Source organism: Homarus americanus, unplaced genomic scaffold (assembly GCF_018991925.1).
Source record: "Homarus americanus isolate GMGI-L3 unplaced genomic scaffold, GMGI_Hamer_2.0 scaffold2106, whole genome shotgun sequence".
NCBI classification, from domain to species: Eukaryota; Metazoa; Arthropoda; class Malacostraca; order Decapoda; family Nephropidae; genus Homarus; species Homarus americanus.
The window spans coordinates 55,297-76,605 of NW_024731171.1; the positions used below are offsets into that span (position 1 = coordinate 55,297).

General features: G+C 38.8%; 1 long non-coding RNA gene across 2 annotated transcripts in view; it reads right to left on the minus strand.

The window, feature by feature from the left end:
- The window catches only part of LOC121867561, a 75,973-nt gene extending 55,172 nt beyond the window's left edge, over positions 1-20,801 (minus strand). For both annotated transcript variants that reach the window (XR_006089181.1, XR_006089182.1), the window contains exon 1: positions 20,702-20,801. This is a non-coding gene — a long non-coding RNA (uncharacterized LOC121867561). The remainder of the gene's footprint in view (positions 1-20,701) is intronic.
- Between the last annotated feature and the right edge of the window lie 508 nt (positions 20,802-21,309).

A 21,309-nucleotide genomic window follows, 5' to 3' on the forward strand; every position in this document is an offset into this window, starting at 1 on the left:
TTATATAACACATTTCTCTGTTTTGGAAAGGTTAAATTATTATACATTGATCGATAGCAGCAGCTGGTGTTCGGAGCGCAGGTGGTGTTTCTTATGATTATTTGAAGGATTATGATTTGTAGCAGTGGTTGAAGGTCATTTGCACATCTGTTGAAAGTACATTACCTCACTCACTCACTCACTCACTCACTGACTCACTCACTCACTCACTCACTCACTCACTCACTCACTCACTCACTCAAGATAACCACTCTGAATACCAAATGACGTGAAAAGACCGTCAAAAGTCTCACTAAGGTTAATGCTATATCCGTGTTGACCAACGATTAAACTAATGAAAGTTTTTATCCTTACCACAGTCTCAAATTCTTCCGTTCTTCCTCTTCTCAATTATATTTCGCTACTTTAGTCTATTTTTACGCTATTGATGATAGAAATTATACGTGTCTATAATTTCGATTTTTTTTTACCTTGAATATCTTACAGGTTTTAATAACAATTTTAGGATCTAAGTTGTTGTTTATGGAAATTATAGATGGGTTTAAAATTTGTTTATATAGTTTGAAAATAATTCCTTAGTTATAGAAGATTTTTAGTGATTATAATAACACGGGTTACCCCCCTAAAAATAGTATATTACATAACTGTTTTTTTAATACGTATTTGGGATAATATTAAGAGCATAATTATAATACTCTAGATAATTATATTTTCCTCATGATAATCCACATATTGAATAATGTTATCAGCGTATCGAGTTATTGGCAAACTAAGTTATCAGTCTTCCATTTCATCTATGCTTTCCGGAACTATTAACGTCCATAAGTTATCAGATCACATATAGATTTACGTACTCATATATCACAGTTCCAATCTATCAAAACACTGAGTTATTGGTGCTTCGAAATGCTGGCTCGTCGAATCATTCATACGTGATTTTTTTTTACTCCTACAGATCATTTATATGTCACAGTATTTTTTTTTTTATGCATTACTGCCAATATGAAGCACCATTAGGTCTCCAAGTTAATGAATAATGTGTAATAATTTACTTCAAGAATTCCACAACTTATTAATAATTTGGGTTCATGAGATTCTATATGTATTAAATATTCAAATATTCAAAGCTATTATTTCCTCAATTAATACTATTCTGCATTATTCATTCATTAAATATAATTAATTATTATTTTTATTTTATTATTAATGTTGTATGTAATATATTTTGAAATTATGTTACATGAATTTTTTGTGTGGAACAGGAGCATTTAGTAATATACGTTATCCATGTTATGTATCGAAAGTTAGTTCCTACTTACTTTATAGATGTCCGGACTAGAACTTAACCTATCATAGATCTCCGGATTAAAAGTTATCCAGATTATAGGTCCCTGGATTATATGTACACCTTTTAAGTCTCCAAATTGGTTGATATTTAAATAATCTAGATACTGTAGTCCCATTTCCTCAGATCATTCAATTATTGTTTTACCCCCCCCCCCGCCACTCCCGAATTAGGTGTTATATAATTCATGTGTTTAATAATCAGTCAATGCTAAACAATCATTAAAATGTGCATAATCATCTCAGCCAATTAAATGGTCTGCAAATTGTTAACACACAATGTTAACTACACTGCCCATTAATCAAACCTTCATTAGAAAGTTTTGATTTATGTATTCCTGGTTACAGAAGCTATTTATGTATTCATGTAGTCCTACATTTATCATTATAACTTGGTAAATTGAGGCGATACACGCAATAGAACACATCTAAAACACGTTGTGAGTTTTGTGAGGAAGCTGAAGGTGAGGAGGGAACATATGTCTTGGTTGCTTGTCTGGACTGATATGAAATGAAGATTAACATCCACAGTTTATATCACCTGGTCATTAAACACACCTATAGCATCACTCGGTGTGTACCCAGTTGCTTGGAATACAAAATAATGAAGGATTTTTTTCTGTATGAGGTCATAATACAGAATGATAAACATCTACTGTAACTGTAATCTTAGAATATGTATATAATCATTTGATCTGACTCCCTTGAAATTATATAGATTATTTAGAATACAATTTTTTATTATCAAGAACCCAACAAAAATGAAGTAACTGTCTCCTATGAATACCTGAAGGAGCTACAGGACAAATAAATATCCACTCGAACGACAAAACCTTAACACACAATCTTCCTTGAAATAAATTCCCGCCCCTCCCTCATACATTATACTGTTAAAGACGCCCGCATAAAACACTCTGCCCACGCTCTCAAGTTGAGGAGGAAATTCCGCTTCTCGTGGTCACATTAGCTGCAAAAGAACCCGAGAGAAGACTCACGGCCCGACGAAAAGTTTTTGTCAGAGAAACGAGCACATGTTTTAAGCTGGACAAACGCGCGCATGTAAATACACTCATTGTCAGGCATGGAAAGAAAATTTCAGGACTCTGGGAGTTTAATTGCTTTCAGTGTTGAGCATTACAACAGTTGGGTCCCCGCAGGTTCCGGGTGATAACAAGGCCGGCGTGTCCGAGCTCGTTTATAAATATTAGTGCTAAAAACTCTGGCAATGGAAGCCCATAATATCCCCGCCCGGGTGACATTATACTGATTTATGGACCCGGATTTAGGAGGTCGCTGCCCCCCCCTCCCCCTCCGGCCTTCCCTCGGCTACATGATCTGATTTGTTTTCGTGTTTTTGTTAATTATTTTTCTTATTATTTTTCTTTAGATCTTATTATTTATTTGTGTATTAGTAGTAGTAATTTTCATAGTAATAGTAATAATGGTAATAGTAGTATTGTTACACTACTGAACGTTACACTAATAAAGGAAGGACATTTAACATAATAACATTCACACAATCTCTTCAACATCTCTTCCTCATTCTTCCTGAGCAATAAAGTCACACATTATCTTCTTACTTCTTCAGTGTTTAATCATCCACGTTATTATGCACTTAATTGTTTACCTGTTACTTTGTTTTTTTTCTTTCACGAGCCTCTGTGTGAATGAGAGAGAGAGAGAGAGAGAGAGAGAGAGAGAGAGAGAGAGAGAGAGAGAGAGAGAGAGCTTTGTACCGTCTCCAGAACCGTTCATTATGTTCACAGTACAACACCATTGTCAGCCAGAGTCCGTAAAAAAATTGGAAGCGTTTCCATTCATTCTGCAGATGAGTTGGAGGTTTGAGCAGAGAAGTTGTGTTTATTTATAGAATAATATTTTACATCATGAAAACAACAAATGATACTACTGTTAATATTAATACATTAGTAACTAATATAGGTAGAGATATATACAAAATCTACATAGAACCTCGAGCATTAGTGACACTCGTATTAATAAGTTCCTGTTCGTGTTCACTGTAGCCAGAATTATCAATGACACACACACACACACACACACACACACACACACACACACACACACACACACACACACACACACACACACACACACACACACACACACACACACACACACACACACACACACACACACACACACACACACACACACACACACACTACCCCTCACCATAACACAGAGTTGCATCCCCTTTAACCAGCGTAATTCTTCACTCTCTTAATCTTGCTAAGCCCATATAACCAACAACAAATCCACCCAGGCTTAACTTCCCATTTCGGAAACTACACAGTGTAACCAGAACGGCGGAGTGACCCCGGCAGCAGAACATTATTGCCAACGCGATAACAAAAACATCTTACGTAACAAAACAGGTGAAGTTATCGTTCAGTATTAATATTTAAGACGAGTTATATCGCCCTTTACTGTCCCGTATTGACCAGAGAAACAGCTTAGGTAAAAAAGTGTTGTTCTTCGTTTTTTGGAGGCAGTTTAGAGACAACGTGACATAACAAAAATTAGATGTCAATAACCGTCGAAAATAAATAATTAAAGTGACTTACGTTGACTCACCTGTGTATAGTAAACAATTGTAGAACATTTAGGATACAAAGCCACGTTGTTCATGCTGTTATTTAAGAACTTTTAATGTCCTGACGAAGTGACATGGCACGTTGCTGTCAACACAATAGCGATATTCATAAATAAACACTGCAGGTCGGAGTTTCTGCCTAGGTGAGTTATGTCATTGCCTCTCTGCTGTTCCGTATCGAGAGGAAGAACATTTAGATAAGAGGGTTGTGTTGTTCTTCCTTAATAGAGAACTTTTATGGAGGAAGGATATGGTCGTAACTCTACCTCAAGTGTGGTGTTTAGATAACGGGATGTTAATGGCTGCCACGAGAGGAGAACCATTTAGATAGTACAGCTTACTAGGTGATGCAGGTGGGGGGGTGGTGGTGGGGTGGTGGGAGTGGCAATATGATGGAAGTGGTAGGGTATAATGGTGGTGGTGGTGGTGTGTGGTGTGGTGGTCTGTCTGTCTGTCTGTCTGTGTCTGTCTGTCTGTCTGTCTGTCTGTCTGCTCTCTCTGTCTGTCTTCTCTGTCTGTCTGTCTTCTCTGTCTGTCTGTCTTCTCTGTCTGTCTGTCTGCCTGTCTGTCTCTTGGCCATTAAACGCTATTTTAGTCAGTAGACATATTGCCACTTCAGTACACTAAACAGGCACTACGTTCCACGACCCTTTGAAGTCAAGCCTGCCACATTTGCAATCTAATTTCGCTTCCATTTTCTCTGGGTGACGATGATAATGTTGGCTTGCCCGCGTTCCTCGAGCCTTTACAATATACAGTGGTGGGCAGTGGTGGGCAGGTAGTGGTGGGCAGTGGTGGGCAGGTGCAAGTGTTGGGCATTGGTGGGTGGTAGGCAGTGGTGGGCAGGTGCAAGTGGTGGGCAGGTGCAAGTGTTGGGCAGTGGTGGGTGGTGGACAGTGGTAGGCAGGCAGTGGTGGGCAGGCAGTGGTGGGTGGTGGGCAGTGGTGGGCAGGTAATGGTGGGCAGTGGTGGGTGGTGGACAGTGGTGGGCAGTGGTGGGCAGGTGGTGATGGGCAGTGGTGGGTGGTGGGAAGTGGTGGGTGGTGGGCGTGCAGGTGGTGGGCAATAGTGGACAGGTGGTGGTGGTAGTGGGCAGGTGTTGGTGGTGGTGGTGGTAGTGGGCAGGTGTTGGTGGTGGTGGTAGTGGGCAGGTGGTGGCGCAGGGGCAGGTGATGGTGTTGGTGGTGGTGGTGGGTCTATGGTGATGGTGTTGGTGGTGAGTGGGGGCGGTGGGCCTGTGGTGATGGTGTTGGTAGTGGACTGGTGGTGGTGATGGTGTCGGTGGTAGTGGTGGGCTGGTTAGTGTTGGTGTTGGTGGTGGTGGTAGTGGGCAGGTGTTGGTGGTGGTGGTAGTGGGCAGGTGTTGGTGGTGGTAGTGGTGGGCTGGGTCTCTGTGATAGAAAACGAATGCATTTAAATAGCACTTATTAACAGTCCAGGACCTAGGACGAAGAGTAGGTAGTCGTCAGGGTTAAGACATTTCTATAATGATCTCGAGTGAAAAGACACATCGCTCTTACCTCTGGCATCTTTTTTTTTTAGTTTGACACACACACACACACACACACACACACACACACACATACACAATGTTTTATATTTCCATTAACTGAAACAAAAATAGTTCAATCTCACCCAATAAAACACCTTAAAATATAATACAAATATAATAGGGAAAAATAATATTGAATCCACACGTGATTATCTGTGTTTTCTTATCAGTTTTCTTATCATTTATTTACCGTCAATAAAAATATACGAACCTCTGAGCATCCGAGGCTACGTTATTACCGTCGAAGTTTTACGAGTTGGACAATATAGTTGCCACGGTAACCTCAGAGACGCAGAATCCTGATCGCTCTAGGACATGTGGAAGTAAAGGATGTCTTATTACACCAGGGACATGACAGTGTTATCCACCTTAAGCTATAAAGGTCATGATCACTGAATATTACACAGTACAATTAACCATTCCTGGTGATGGTACATATGTATAAATTAATGTGATATTGATACCCTCTTGTGCTTGGATCAGGGACTTTCTATATAACACAGGTGAGAAAATAAATATACCAGTCAAGTTATTCACACAACACTTAACCTTCCATAGAGATATAGAGGTCAGAGTGAGGCTGTTATAGAGTTGGACACAAGAACCATCTATGCAACTCAGGGTGATAGAGGCAATAGTCACTCTAACTATACACGCAACAGTGAACCTTCTATAGAAACGACATAATAACATCTTCCCATGGCAGCGGAGTCAGGAACCATCCAACCAACACAAGTGGAAGAGGTGAAAATCATCCCAATTATACACGCCATGATGAACCTTATACAGACACACAGTCGAACACGTATTCCCTCGCTTCATTGTTTACATATATTGAGTTGAGAAAGAGATGTCTCACTTCTGGCGACTATTTAACCTTCATAATAGTTTGAGAAATAATAAACCGGATTTCGTAAGTTTTGTGTTGGTGGAGATGTATAAGAGAGAGAGAGAAAGAAAGAAAGAAAGAAAGAAAGAAAGACAGAAAGAAAGAAAGAAAGCGAAATGGAGAGAGAAGGATGGGTTAAGAAACGTTCAGGGGAGGGATAAGAGAGAGAGAGAGAGAGAGAGAGAGAGAGAGCCTGACACACGAAATAAACACACACTACGAGAAAAAAAGGAAAATGACCTCTATCGCCTAGGTATAGAGAGGCGAAAATGCAAATATTTGACGCTGTTAAGAAATAATGATCTCTCGAGAGGCGCTTGTGGCGATAACAGGTGTAAACTTATACCCCTCATCAAGTGCCAATAGGTGTTAGTAAGTGCTAGGTGGGTGTAGGTGGGTGTAGGTGGGTGTAGGTGGGTGCTAGGTTGGTGTAGGTGGGTGCTAGGTGGGTGTAGGTGGGTGATAGGTTGGTGTAGGTGGGTGTAGGTGGGTGATAGGTTGGTGTACAGTAGGTGGGTGTAGGTGGGTGGTTGGTGTAGGTGGGTGTAGGTGGGTGATAGGTTGGTGTACAGTAGGTGGGTGTAGGTGGGTGTAGATTGTTGCTGACTGCTATTACGTGCTAGTGAATATCAAGGAGTTGTATTGGGTTTCAAATGGGTTCAAATGGGTTCTGATGGGTTCTGATGGGTTAAAATGGGTTCTGATGGGTTAAAATGGGTTCTGATGGGTTAAAATGGGTTCTGATGGATTAAAATGGGTTCTGATGGGTTCTGATGGGTTAAAATGGGTTCTGATGGGTTAAAATGGGTTCTGATGGTTTCTGATGGGTTAAAATGGGTTCTGATGGGTTCAAATGGATTCTAATAGTTGTTAGTAGGTACGAGTGGTGTGATTCTAAGTCATATCAGGATCTTATGTCATTATTATTACATCCAGTGTACCTAAGAACCTCTAAGAGTCATTGTTTACAAAGTACTTTTTACGTCAGGTTGTTTGTCTTCTCTCTTGTGTCTTGTTTAGTGTTGCCGGAGGTAATTGAAACAGTACTCAATTCAGACTTAAAATTTTAACTGAGAATACGTGGTGTGTGTGTGTGTGTGTGTGTGTGTGTGTGTGTGAGAGATATATAATCATCAATACAATTATACTGCATCTTTCACTAAGCATCTCTCTGTCTCGGTCTTCGTATATAATTTTTGTGTTTTCGTCATTATTTTATCTTCGTCTCTCTCTCTCTCTCTCTCTCTCTCTCTCTCTCTCTCTCTCTCTGAGCTACGGTCAAAATTCCCCACCATCGCAGTACAGCCCTTCAACAAGACCTGTTTATCAATGCCTCTCTGGAACACACAGGGGAAAAAATAAATTACCAGAATAAACAAAGAGGAGCCCTGGAGGTTTATTTTGATCAACAGCCAGAAATAAACTTCATTGATGATCTAAAAACAGACGATGAAGCCTTTTGAAAAAAAAAAAAGTTTATAATCCTTTGCATTGCTACCACCCAAATCCCTAGGCCCCTCCTCTCTCTCCCGCCCCCCCCCATCCACCTCCCTACCCCCACACACACATACGGTAAATTTAACTCGAGTCAAATATTGTCCGAAGTGTTTTTTTTCCTTTCGTAAATAAGGGAATCAACAAATGCCTCAAAACATTTTTTTTTTCTTTTTGAACATCGGTGTTGGCGTTACTGGTGGATGACGGAGTGAGCACAATGAACCACTGGAGTGAGATTAAGGTGCTTGATGTCTCAGTTAACTACGAGATGAAAGGAAATACATAATTAACTCTAATGTTTTAAACTGATAATACAATGAACCACAAAAATAAATAATTATACTGCATCTACAACTGAAGACATTGATTTTTTTTATATAAACTAATATATAAAATAATTTAGAAACTAACATAATAATTCCTATATCATTAACCAAGTAGATACGTCACTTCAGTTCATTGACCTTCATAACAAGACCATCGAGTGGGGTGAGTCAGGTGGAATGGGTGAGATGGAATGGGTCAATGTTTGGCTTTTCCGTCTCTGTGTGGATAAAAACCATCCCATCTTACACCCCTGCTGGTCATTTTGCCAACTAGTTGTTTAAAGTTGTCGCTGAGTGTTCTAGATATTAAAAGTTGTGACTCGAACTCGGTAACTCCAGCTGTTGAAACTAAAACAACAGTAATAAGTGTGTCAGAGGTTGTCGGGGATGTCAAGTTTGCCTCTTAGCAACTGACGAGCTCAACACCACTTACAGTAAGATGCTCCAACTGCATCTGGGAGGTGTAGGAGAGGAGGAGGAGGAGGGGATAAGGGGTAAGAAGACGAGGGGGAAATAGAAGGAGGGCAGGAGAAGGAGAAGGAGGAATAGAATAGGAAAGAGGAAAATAAGGAAGAGGAGGAGAAAAATAACTATTAATGAAAGACATTACCGGACGTAATAGAAACTATATTGTCTTAAAACGCGTTTCTATCTTTTAATAAGGGTTCAATTTCGGAAATTCTACTTTAAATCAGAGCTTCACTGACACTTGTATAATAAAGCACAAACCAAATTCACCCACAGATTCATTGACCTATATGTCAGGCAGTGTTCGTCGTCTCATAAGTCAACGAGACGAACAGGAACAGTCGCCGTGCCTCGCTGGACACTGCATTACTCCAAGATTTGTGACCAGAAAACTGGATAATTTGTGAGTAGCGAGCAGATGGCGTCTTGTTTACGAGGCGGAGCAAAATAATAATACATTATCCAGCTACTTGTTTACCATGTTGATTACACACACACACACACACATACATACACATATATATATATATATATATATATATATATATATATATATATATATATATATATATATATATATATATATATATATATATATATATATATATATATGCATGTGTGTGTGTGTGTGTGTGTATTGTGGAGGAGTGCAAACACCCCGACCATTAAGACAACTCTTGCCATACAACAAACTGTGGAGTAAGTTGTTAAAACTCTGTTAGTCATGACACTTGCTGTGTGACTGAAACTCTGGAATAAATTAAAAATAGTTTTCAAGAGACTCGCTACTTTATATAAAAACATCTGAATGAAATATTTTTCACTCCTTATAAGATATAATGGAAAGCATATTATTCTATAATTTGCTAAATATATTTCTGTTTTAAGCCTACATTGGTGAAAAACTGTTACTTTTTAAACCGTAAATTTCCACATTTTAAGAAGCTACAAATATCATTGTGACTTGGAAAGGAAAGTGGGTCCCATAGGCATGAGGGCCCATTAAAGACTGCATGGATACACCACTCTGTAAAACAAGACTGCCTTCACTTTCCCACTTGTAGCTATAACCTCTCGATCGCTTCACCCAAATGACTTAAATCCCAATAAAAGTTAAGAGACAAACCTTATAGTTAGTGTTTATTCATCCATCATTAAACTTACTGTAAGAAATTGTAATTTCCTTTTCACATTTGGAGAGGAAAAATATGACCCAGCTAAATCTCAGGGTTGACATAAATCCAGCCGAGGAAAAAAAACTAAGGCGGTAAGGGCTGACGGCTCGCCTCATTTACACAATTCTCTCTTTTACAAGATGAAAAGTGACAAAAAAAACATAGCACTAAACTTTACGCAATGCCGTTCCCTCGAGCACATTTACACCGATTTACAACTTTTATCCATTTTGGAGGGAATTTGCGCACGATAAACTTCTCTTTGAAAATCCGAGAATTTAACTGCTCCTTGATAGCGCAACAGCGAGTTTAAGGACTCAACAAATACCGCTCCTCGTTAACGTGACAACTAAAACGATAATACTGTTTGGCTGAAAAATATCGTCGCACGAGTTCTCCACCAGAAAAGAGTGCGCGCGCATATATATCTGTGTGTGTGTGTGTGTGTGTGTGTGTGTGTGTGTGTGTGTGTGTGTGTGTGTGTGTGTGTAGGGGAAGTACACGTCTCTTATACAACCCCTAAACTAGCATCTCCAACGATGACGTAACAACACCACACATTATCGGCAACAAATAGCAAGAGTTTTGTAAAAAAAAATCCTCAAGACAGAAACTTATTAAGGCTGTCACTCTGTCTCAACTTTCTTCATTAAAGCACACTCCACAAGCTATAAATAACCGTGTGTGTGTGTGTGTGTGAGTGTGTGTGTGTGTGTGTGTGTGTGTGTGTACGTGTTTATTTTGTTCCAGGCGATCATGGAAACTTTTCGTATTTCTATGAAGTCAAACTACTTAATATTGTTATTGAAAATTTACCCTCAGTAGTTTACTAATAGAGATCCGAAACTTCGTAGCTTCTGGGAGTCTGGTCTGTGAACTTTCAAACAAACTTGACCTGAAGATAAACTACTGGAGTGAACGATTAGGGTCATCTCTCCCTTGTGATATAATATATAGATCAAATGTTTAATGATGTTGAAAATTACCAATAAGGTTATATCAAATGGAGGTTCAGAACTTTGTCAATTTCAATGTATCATGATCATTGGTGTGAGGGAAGTGGGAGTCAGCAGCGGTGGAGGTGGTTATAGGAAAAATTCATCCTATTGTCACTCTCTCTCCTTTACAGTTGAAGTAAGGGTCTTGTGGTGTGTGTGTGTGTGTGTGTGTGTGTGTGTGTGTGTGTGTGTAACTTCTAATATTCTCTTTATAAAACATTGTCTTTATAAGAAAAAATTAATGACACAATATGCATAATAAGTTAATAAACGAGGAAAACCGCGTAACACCTCCAGAAAACAACGAAAACTCTCATATTACTGTACAACAAAACACACACACACACTCACACACACACACACACACACACACACACATACCTGAACCAAAACCTCATCTAAAATGGAACACAAGAGGAATTTACTGGGCGAGGCGGGAGTAAAGCGGAAGAACCATCCCTTTAGGCAACCCAAAAATAAAACTCCCAACAAACAGTGAAACAAGAGGATTTAATGCTCGAGACGGTGAGAATCGTGATATCCACAGAGAATAAAATAACACGGGATAGTCTGTCACTTCTCTGGGTTTCAATTTGCTTCTAAAGAACTCAAGGAAAGTAAGTAAGGTTTTCCGATGTGGGGTGGGGTGGGGTGGGGTGGGGTGGGGGGTGGGGGTGGGAGGGTGGGGTAGGGTGGGGTGGGGGTGGTGGTGGGGTGGGGTGGGGTGGGGTGGGGTGGGGGTGGGGTGGAGTAAGTGTTCTGGTATGTGGGAATGAGTGATCGTTCTATAGACGTTTGTTGGCTACTGTATGTTTCCTAGGTTTGTGTTTGTTTGTCTGTTTGTCTTTCTCTCACTTTCTTTCTTTTTTTCTGTCTTCCTTTATTTCATTTTATTTTTTCTTTCTTGTAACTGAGGACGAGAAAACTCATTTACTATCCGCAGAGTTTCGTGGAATTTCGAGGTTAATTTTACCTTCATATTAGAGACGAAGATTAAATGGGTCATTGAGATGGGATTTCACCTCATCATTTAAGGGAAATATTTACCTCTTACATACACACGCACACACACACACACACACACACACACACACACACACACATCAGGTAACTGTTTTCGTGAGAAGATGGTCCAGTATTGCTCATCTTTCAAGGTACACAGTGTGCTTCAGGTGAGATGTACAGGTGTAAAATTCGTTTCTACTCGAGTGAGCTTCGTGTTTGGTTTCCCGGCTGAATGAAAAGAGAACCGGGGAATAGTGTGTCTCGCTGTGCCAACTTAGATATTTGTGTCTTTTGATTTGCCGCGATGTGGGTCAGGGTGCGTTTACCTGAGTTTGTGTGTAATAATAATAATAATAATAATAATAGCCAACACATAATAACACAGGTGACAGGAAAACAAACAGAACCATGCCACCAAAATCTACCCTCTTCAGTTACTTGCAAAAATTGGCTCCTAAAATCAGGTTGGTTTGTGTTGATGGAGCAGTAACCTCATCAAGGAGACCGCCACGTGAGGGAAGGTGTCGAATATGTTACCTGTCTACCTGGCAGTCTTGATCATAAAGGCTGTAGTGAATCTATACTGAATAAATATATAGAAAGATATATATATACAAAAAAAATTCCTCGTAATATTCAGGTATAGTCAAAACATTATTCAAAACAAATGTTATTCACCGCTTCAGGGGAAATTGAAAAAAGTATTTATATTATTTGAAAATTGGCAATTACTTTGTTAAATTATATATGTATTTGTCCTGAGAAATACTGTGAAATATAGTTAAAAAAAACCTCATTGCTAGCGGTTGTCGGATATAGGACTTATCGTAGCCCCCATGAAAAAAGCCGTACTCCACCCCCATTAGATGTATCCACTCCAGCCCCATTAGATGTATCCACTCCAGCCCCATTAGATGTACCCACTCCAGCCCCATTAGATGTACCCACTCCAGCCCAATAGGTGTATCCACTCCAGCCCCATTAGATGTATCCACTCCACCCCACATTAGATGTATCCACTCCAGCACCATTAGATGTACCCACTCCAGCCCCATTAGATGTACCCACTCCACCCCCATTAGATGTATCCACTCCAGCCCCATTAGATGTATCCACTCCAGCCCCATTAGATGTACCCACTCCAGCCCCATTAGATGTACCCACTCCAGCCCAATAGGTGTATCCACTCCACACCTATTAGATATATCCTGTTACGCCATCTCTTAATTTACTTAAATATCCAGGTTCTAGGCGTAACCAAACAAAAAAAGTGAAGTAAATTAAAAGAGAATAAAAATAAATAAAGTAAACCTTTAAGAATTTAATTAATTAAATATTAACACAATAAAGAGCCTCGTAGGCTGTCACAACAAATTGATTCACCATCGAAACTTTTAAGACACAAATGATACTAAACATCGAAACATCAAAAGAATAAAAATAAAGCATTGGATTACGTTAACACTGCATAAACATATAAAAACTAACACTGAAATTAACTAACGTGAAACAACACTGAATTACATAAATGCAACTAAGCAAATACTGATGGACACAAACAGAGACATAAATAGGTACTCACATAGATATACCACATTGGTGGCGACAGGAACAACACAAATAAATTAAGTATAAGTAACAGGTGACGAGTGGCACTCAAATGATGTGAACTGTATGACAAGAGGATTGAACTAACTCCGTCAGTTGGTGGGTCCTATATATAAGGTCGGTTCCCGCCACGCGACCCGCCGGTGGGTCGTTTAACGATGCAGATGGTCGTTAGAGAACAAAGAATACTGGTTACAATACAAAATGGGTTTTGAACAAATAATAACAGTTAAAACCTTAACAGCACAGGGTAAGGTGACTAGATTATATAATAGTAAATACAACACATCATTACAGGAATAATATGGAACCTGGAAGCATGTTATATAAAAAAAAATAGAAAAATACTACACGGTCGTAACAATCCTTTCCACCCCCATTAGATGTACCCACACCACTCTCATTAGGTGTACCCACTCCACCCCCATTAGATGTACCCACACCACTCTCATTAGGTGTACCCACTCCACCCCTATTAGATGTACCCACCCCAGCCTGACACCCACCACCTGACTTTATAAATTGTTCCATGAACTTGTACCGGGACAAAGCGATGTTGGTCGTGTTGACATGAATAAATATCCACTCAATACAGACCATTGAGATAAAAATATCCCTTCAAGTGCATTATTTATCCCTTGTCCAGCGCTCTACTTTGGCCATCTGGTTCTATGAAATGTTCTGTAATGTTATTCAGGTATCAAACTTTTCGTATTACAAACAGCAATATTTCAATAGAACTATAATGTGAAATATCAGCAAGGAATGTTAAGTGACCCGACATGAATGCTTCTACATAGTATAACTTTTATTGACATGATGTTTTGCCGATATTATACTGTACCGCGATAACGTACTTACATGTTCCTTAAAGTAAAAATAAAAAATGCAAACAAAATATTAAGACATCCATTACTAAATTAGGTAAATGTTGGCTCAGTTTTTTTTTCAGTTTGGATGAGTTATATAGCTCCTAAGTTAAGAGGCTGTTTAGTAAGTAATTGCTGTGTTATGTTACGTATTGATAGTCCATAATATTATTGGTGTGAGTATTTGAGAGAGAGAGAGAGAGAGAGAGAGAGAGAGAGAGAGAGAGAGAGAGAGAGAGACAAGTGACGAAAAAAAGTTTCATATTCTCGCCCGTACTGTATGTCGAGTTACCAAGAACCGGTGAAACTAAACAGAAGCTACTGAATTATCCATCAGTGTTGAATTATCCAGGAACAGAAAACCCGGCGAAGTTAAAGCAGGAGTGGTTGAGTTTGGCAGCACTGATGGAGGTACTACAGTGAATTGAAGCAAAAGTTACCCATTCTGCTGATAGGCATTGACAACAGCTTCAGTACTACATATTTCCTTTCCTACTTTCTATCATTTTGAGTATTAGATTTTTTTTTTTACAAACTACCATTATAGTTTGAAGAGTCACTAAGAAATAAAGGGATTAATTCACGAATGTTTTTTTTTCATTTATAAATTCAAGAGTTTATCATGAAAATATTCCACTGGCATTATCGAGGAAAAAAATCGTGGATCAGTTCACAGAAGAGAACACTCCAAAAAACCCTACTATAAATATGTATACATTACTTGAAAGAAAAAAAAATCATAAATTCGCGAAAAGAGAAAACTTGACTTTATGTATAGTAATAGAGAAAGATTGATTCGATTCAGTCCACGTAGAGGCAGAGCTACAGGCCAGGGCGACATATAGTGTGCTTATTTTACATTGTTCTTTATGTTTATCTTTCCGGGTGTACGAACATCAGTAAAGCCTTGCATATATGTGTGTGAGTGAAAATGTTCAGTTCAACTAGATATGGGTTAGTGGACTTGATACTGGACTTGTCAACATTACATACATACATAAATAATTGTTGCCTCCTCGTGTAATGAGGATAGCCGGCCACCTTGGCGTGAATTTGTTTAAGGTGTAGAAGCTGTCGCCAACACGACAACCACACCCTGAGTTAACGAGTTGCATGGCCCAGTGTCAAGGAATAGTCCGAGAAGACCGGACAACTCGCCAACTGCACTGACTAACCATTACCCAGGAACACGATCCGCAAATCGATTAACATCCAGGTCCCCAATTACTGCTGGGTAGACAGAGGCAAATGGCGTAAAGAAACCTGCCCATAATTTCATCCTGCCCGGAGATCGAACCCGAGTCCACTCACCTGAGAGGCGAGCATGCTGACCATTACACAACAGGTCGCACATACATACATACATACATTCATACATACATACATACATACATACATACATACATGACTAAGTCGTAAAAAAAAAGTTTATGGAGCCACGTAACTGAACTCACATAAACATTACTATAAATTCGAGTGAAAAACTGTTTAGATGTCGTGATAAAACAAACAAATATACATCAGGTTCTGTAAATATAGACAGTCGTCATTGTCCTACAGGAAAGTGACGCTTTAGTAAGAAACAAATTTGATATTTAAATCTCGTCTGTTGTATAGTTTAGTCTTTAGAGGATAAAGCTAAGTGAGAGCTCTGTTTTTAAACCCAGAAAGTTGCTACACGTAAGTACATTATAACATTAAAGTTGGGTTATTGGCCGAGCTAAACAGCTGTAATCTACTAATTCTCAGTTGACCCACAAAAGTATTCGGTGTTGTTTTAGAGTTAAATAGTTTTGTTTAGCGTTATTGTTCGTTGTTTTGGGGTGAGAATTATTACATTCAATGATTTTAGCAAAAGGTAAGAGTATCTACCCATTAATGCCCATTACTTTTGCTCAGTAAGACTTGTATTTGAAATATTAAAGAATATATATTTTTTTATAATAGAACCAACAAGCTTAAGTTAATTTTGTATCAGAGATTACAGTAAAAATATTGGTAGTATTAAAGAAGAAAAACTGACACATATTTTCTCATATTGTTTTCATTGTCTTTAACTGTAACGTGAAACTATTATTATGTATTCGCTGTATTCTGTAGTAGGGAATGACTTTGTCTTCTTTTAACGTAAGCATTAATGTTATCTATAGTAATTAGAATACACACACACACACACACACACACAATGTTTCGTGACAAGACAAAACAAAATCAATCCTACACTTGGTTTTAAATGTCCTATAAATTCGAAACAGGAGTCGTGCGTGAAATTATCATAATATTGGTGTTTGTTTGGTTCATTTAGATTAATTTGCGAGTCATTTGTCTTTATTTTAAATCGGTGTCATTCTTTTAGTCTGTCGCGGGATGAAATTGGGTGATTTCTCAGCTCCTTTTGGGGTCTGAGGCGATCGGCGGAATGAATGGAAATGACGAAATGTTGCAAGTAAGGAGATTTTGGGGTAAGGCGCAGAGGGAAATTGGGGGGGGGGGAGAGAGGGCGGTTAATGAGAGAGAACCTGGGCGAGAAGCAAGAGAAACAGAGAGACAGAGAGACAAGGAGACAGAGGGAGAGATTAGTGTGTGTCCCCTCTGGTAATTCCCTGAACTATGTGACGGTTAGCATACCACCAGGTGTATGTTAATTAATTAAAGAGAACTATCGGATGTAGTGTCAGGTAGAAATGTGTATATTATGTCAGATTTATATTGATTTGTATATATAAAATCAATAAATAAAGGTACATATTATAAATATATTGGAGTAAATATATGAACAGTTATATACAGCGGGAGAGATAATGAATTTTAAGTAATTGACCGTAATATTGTAATGTTCCTCTGGCGTCATTGAACCAACAGCCCTTCATCCCCTCAAAAGATAGAATTTCCTTCTTTGGTTAAAATCAATAACAACCAAAACCATAGTGGAAATACCAGAAGCCAAAACATTGTTAAAAAAAAGTTTAATTTGTATTCGTGTGTGTGTGCGTGTGTGTGTGTGTGTGTGTGTGTTTGTGTGTATGTGTGTGTGTGTGTTTGTTATCGTAATCTCCCAGAAGTTTGTATGACAATATTACAAAAATTGCGAAAAATTTCGAGCAAACTGGGTTTTGTAAAATGACTGCGGGCATCGGAAAACCATTAGTTGGTGGGCGCATTCGCTTAGTATTCCTGCCTCGCTGGCAATTTAGTGAACCATTCCTTACCTCTGCCACTAACTCCCCTTCCTCTTACCCATCCCCCTTCTTTCCTCTATCACTAATTCCCCCTTCTTTTTATTTTTCTTTCCGTTTCTTTTTGTTTATCTTCCTTCTTTCATTTTTCTCATCTCCCATTTCAATTTCATCCTTTTTCACCCACTTTCCATAATCTTCCTTCTTCCCATTCTCCTAATCATTCCCTTTTCCTTTCTATCTTATTTCTTTAACACAATATCCTGTCCTTCCTCCTCTTATCCTTTCCCTTTCCTTTTCCATTATTTTTCTCCTCATTTTCCTCTACATTCCACTCTCGTTTCTGTCCCATTCCTCCCTGTTTCCTCTCCTCCTTGCCTTCCCCTGTTCCCTTCCATCTTAATTCCCTCCTATTCACCCTCTCTTCCTTCAATTCTTTCTCTTTCCTCTCCCATCCTCTTTCCCTGTTTTCGACCCACTCTCCCTCCCTCCATCAGTACCGACAACACCACCAATAACCACACGGTTGTTCATTAATCATGTACTTGCTACAACACAACGGCATTATTCTCTCCCTCTCCCTCCTTCCTTTTCTCTCCTTTATTTCCCTCCTCTTTTCAGTCCCTTCCTTTACTTTTCTCCCCCTCTCTCTCTCCCTCTCTCCTAACACAGCGACATTATTCACGCTCTCTCTCCCTCCTTCCTTTTCTCTCCTTTCTTTCCCTCCGCATTTCATCCCCCCCCTCTACTTTTCTCTCTCTCTCTCTCTCTCCTTCTGTCTCTCCCACCAATAACAACAATATAGACTCTATTACAACTACAACTAATAAACAGTTGCTATTATTTATACGTTTGTTATAGCCACAACCATCTCCTCTCATCCTTCACCTCCCTCTCTCATTCCCTTCCATTCCCGTCCCTCCAACTTCCCTCCACCTGCAATAGCAATAACCAACCTCTACGACCGTGATTGTAGCCGTTATTCATCTGTTTTGTGCGATGACCATGAAGTATAATAACAAAGGCGAGTTATTATTTGCGTAATTTCACTCACAACCACAACAACTACAGCAACCACAACAACTACAGCAACAACAACAACTACAGCAACCACAACAACTACAGCAAAACTACAACAAGCATAAATACACAACCACCCATTGTAATGAGACTAAATTGTTTTCATGTTATTATTCACATTTATGACATCTAAAAAAAAAATATTTGGCCACAAAAAAAATGATTAGAGAAAGACAGACATAAAAGATTTACACAAACACATAAATATTACCTCTTTTTTTACGTCATATGTGCTAGATTTAGCCCCTACCAACACTGGCCTCCAACACTGGCCTCCAACACTGGCCTCCAACACTGGCCTCCAACACTGGCCTCCAACACTGGACTCCAACGCTGGCCACCAATATTTGTATCCAACACCGGCCTCCAACGCTGGCTTCCAAAACTGATTTCCAGTATTATCCTCCAACACCACCCCCAACATAAGCCTCTGAAATGGGTCTCCAACACGATAATGATTGTGTTTAGGACTTGGTATACAAGTTGTCCTTCCAACGTTGTGTGTATGTGTGTGTGTGTGTGTGTGTGTGTGTGTGTGTGTTCACTGTAGTATATTATGTTCGTGTTTGTTTATCTCTATTTTCGAGTTTTTTTTTTCATTTAATAAGACGAATAACTCATAAGGTCAAATTGTAAAGGTCCCGACGTCTATATTTTCTGCTTTCTTCTTTCTGTCTCTCTCTGTCTCTTCCTCTCAGGAGGATTTTTATGGAAGAAGAGCAGCTGGATCAGCCCATCCCGGCTGCCACCAGTGGCTGCCCAGTAAAGCGATCATTACTGAATATAATGTAACGCGCCTGGGTCCTCTGACCGCCTTTTGGCTCAATCCACGCGTATGCGGGTAAAGCGAGCACTGACTGGGCCAAGTATATTATAATATGCGCCCCTGATTGGTCTTCGTCATTCTGGTATATATATATATATATATATATATATATATATATATATATATATATATATATATATATATATATATATATATATATATATATATATATATATATATATGTGTGTGTGTGTGTGTGTGTGTGTGTGTGTGTGTCCGGAAGCTGCAGCTTCTACTGATTTATAATGTAATGAAACTTACGAAAAAATCCTGCTCCCCTAAAAAAAATTAATTCTTTTTAGTTAATTATTGTCTCTTTCAAAACATAAACCTAGTTAACGATGCTTAAATAAACACACAGTTGAAATTCCTTAAAATGACGAGGAATGAAAAACGAATTAAAGAATACATTAAACACGAGAACAAATAATAAATAAACAGACAAATGAATTAAAAAAAATAGTATAACTAACGACACAGGTATTGATGATTCACTTTAAAGTAATATGCACACTCCTCACACCTTTATATAAGTGTCCGTCATTACATTCATACATAATGAGAGGTCATTATCACTCACTCCCGAATGAAAGAAAAAGAAAAAGAGCTCATGTATGTTGTTCCACTTTCATTAACGACAAACCTATACAAAACACGCTGGGAAGAGTCTCATTACGTCTCATAGTCTGTCAAGTAGGAGTGAAAATCTTCCTATCAAGCGTGTCAGGATTAGTTCACGTTTACCAGTATTAATGTGAATAGAATCATTATTAAAATAGCCTCGATTGCTGTCATAAACGTTGGATTACAGAAGAAAAAAGTAAATTAAAATATCTAGTAATGTTCCCGCCATATTCCTTACAAAATCGAACTGCAGTGTTTTCCGTGTTATGTGAATTATATAATACTCTCACCTCTTGTATTATCTCATTAACACTGCATTACACACCAGCATTCCTGACTTGTTTGGAGTTATTACATTAGATATGAAATAAATGATGCATTCAATTCATTCTCATGATTAAATTCTATGAAAACCGAACATTGTAAAGACTACAGGTGATGTATACATTAACCTGACGTATTTGTTGTTAAAATGTAATGGTTTTGTTCGACCAACCAACCCCCCATGAATAAGTTCAGGTCCTGACACACATTTCGGAAGACCTCTGCCATAAGAGTGAGAAGATAAATGTATGTTGTCTCTACGTATTGGGGTCATCTTGCCTCACTTCACTCAGGTGAGACACATAACACTTAAACATATATCTTACCTACGTGAATGTGTGCCAGGGTGATGATATACCATATAGTGAGAGGTGTAAGCTGCTCCTGCTCACTTTGGTCACCCAGTCTCACTCACTGACGCCTGACTGGAAAAAAAAGGTACATCTTTTAGCTAAGTCAATATAGGTCGTCTTCTCTGTATTCACAATTTATTTAACAAGTAGACACAGGTTATGGAGTACACGAGTTTTGTAGGGACTAGTATTAAGACAAAACTGTAGGAAGAAAATATGAATTTTTGAGGACAAATCTGGTATATTTGTAGTACTGATGATAAGTAAAGATTTGTTATGGGAGCTGAGGAGCAGGATTCTGTAACCGATGTTTGACACGAAAGAGACAACATAATTCTTTCGGAGGGAAAAATGATAATGACGGAAACGAAGTAGATTCCATATTCTTTTTTTAAGTAAATGAAAACACGATAGGTATAATGTAAGACAATGTGGAAGAACCCAGCAGTTGTTTTATCCAAGATATATTGGGTTGAAGGTAATGGCACCTCTACAATTTTCGGTGCTGATTTATAAATACTATAGGGAGAGAGTTTATATGTTTATAACTGATATTAAAGATGTTTTGGAAAATGTGGATG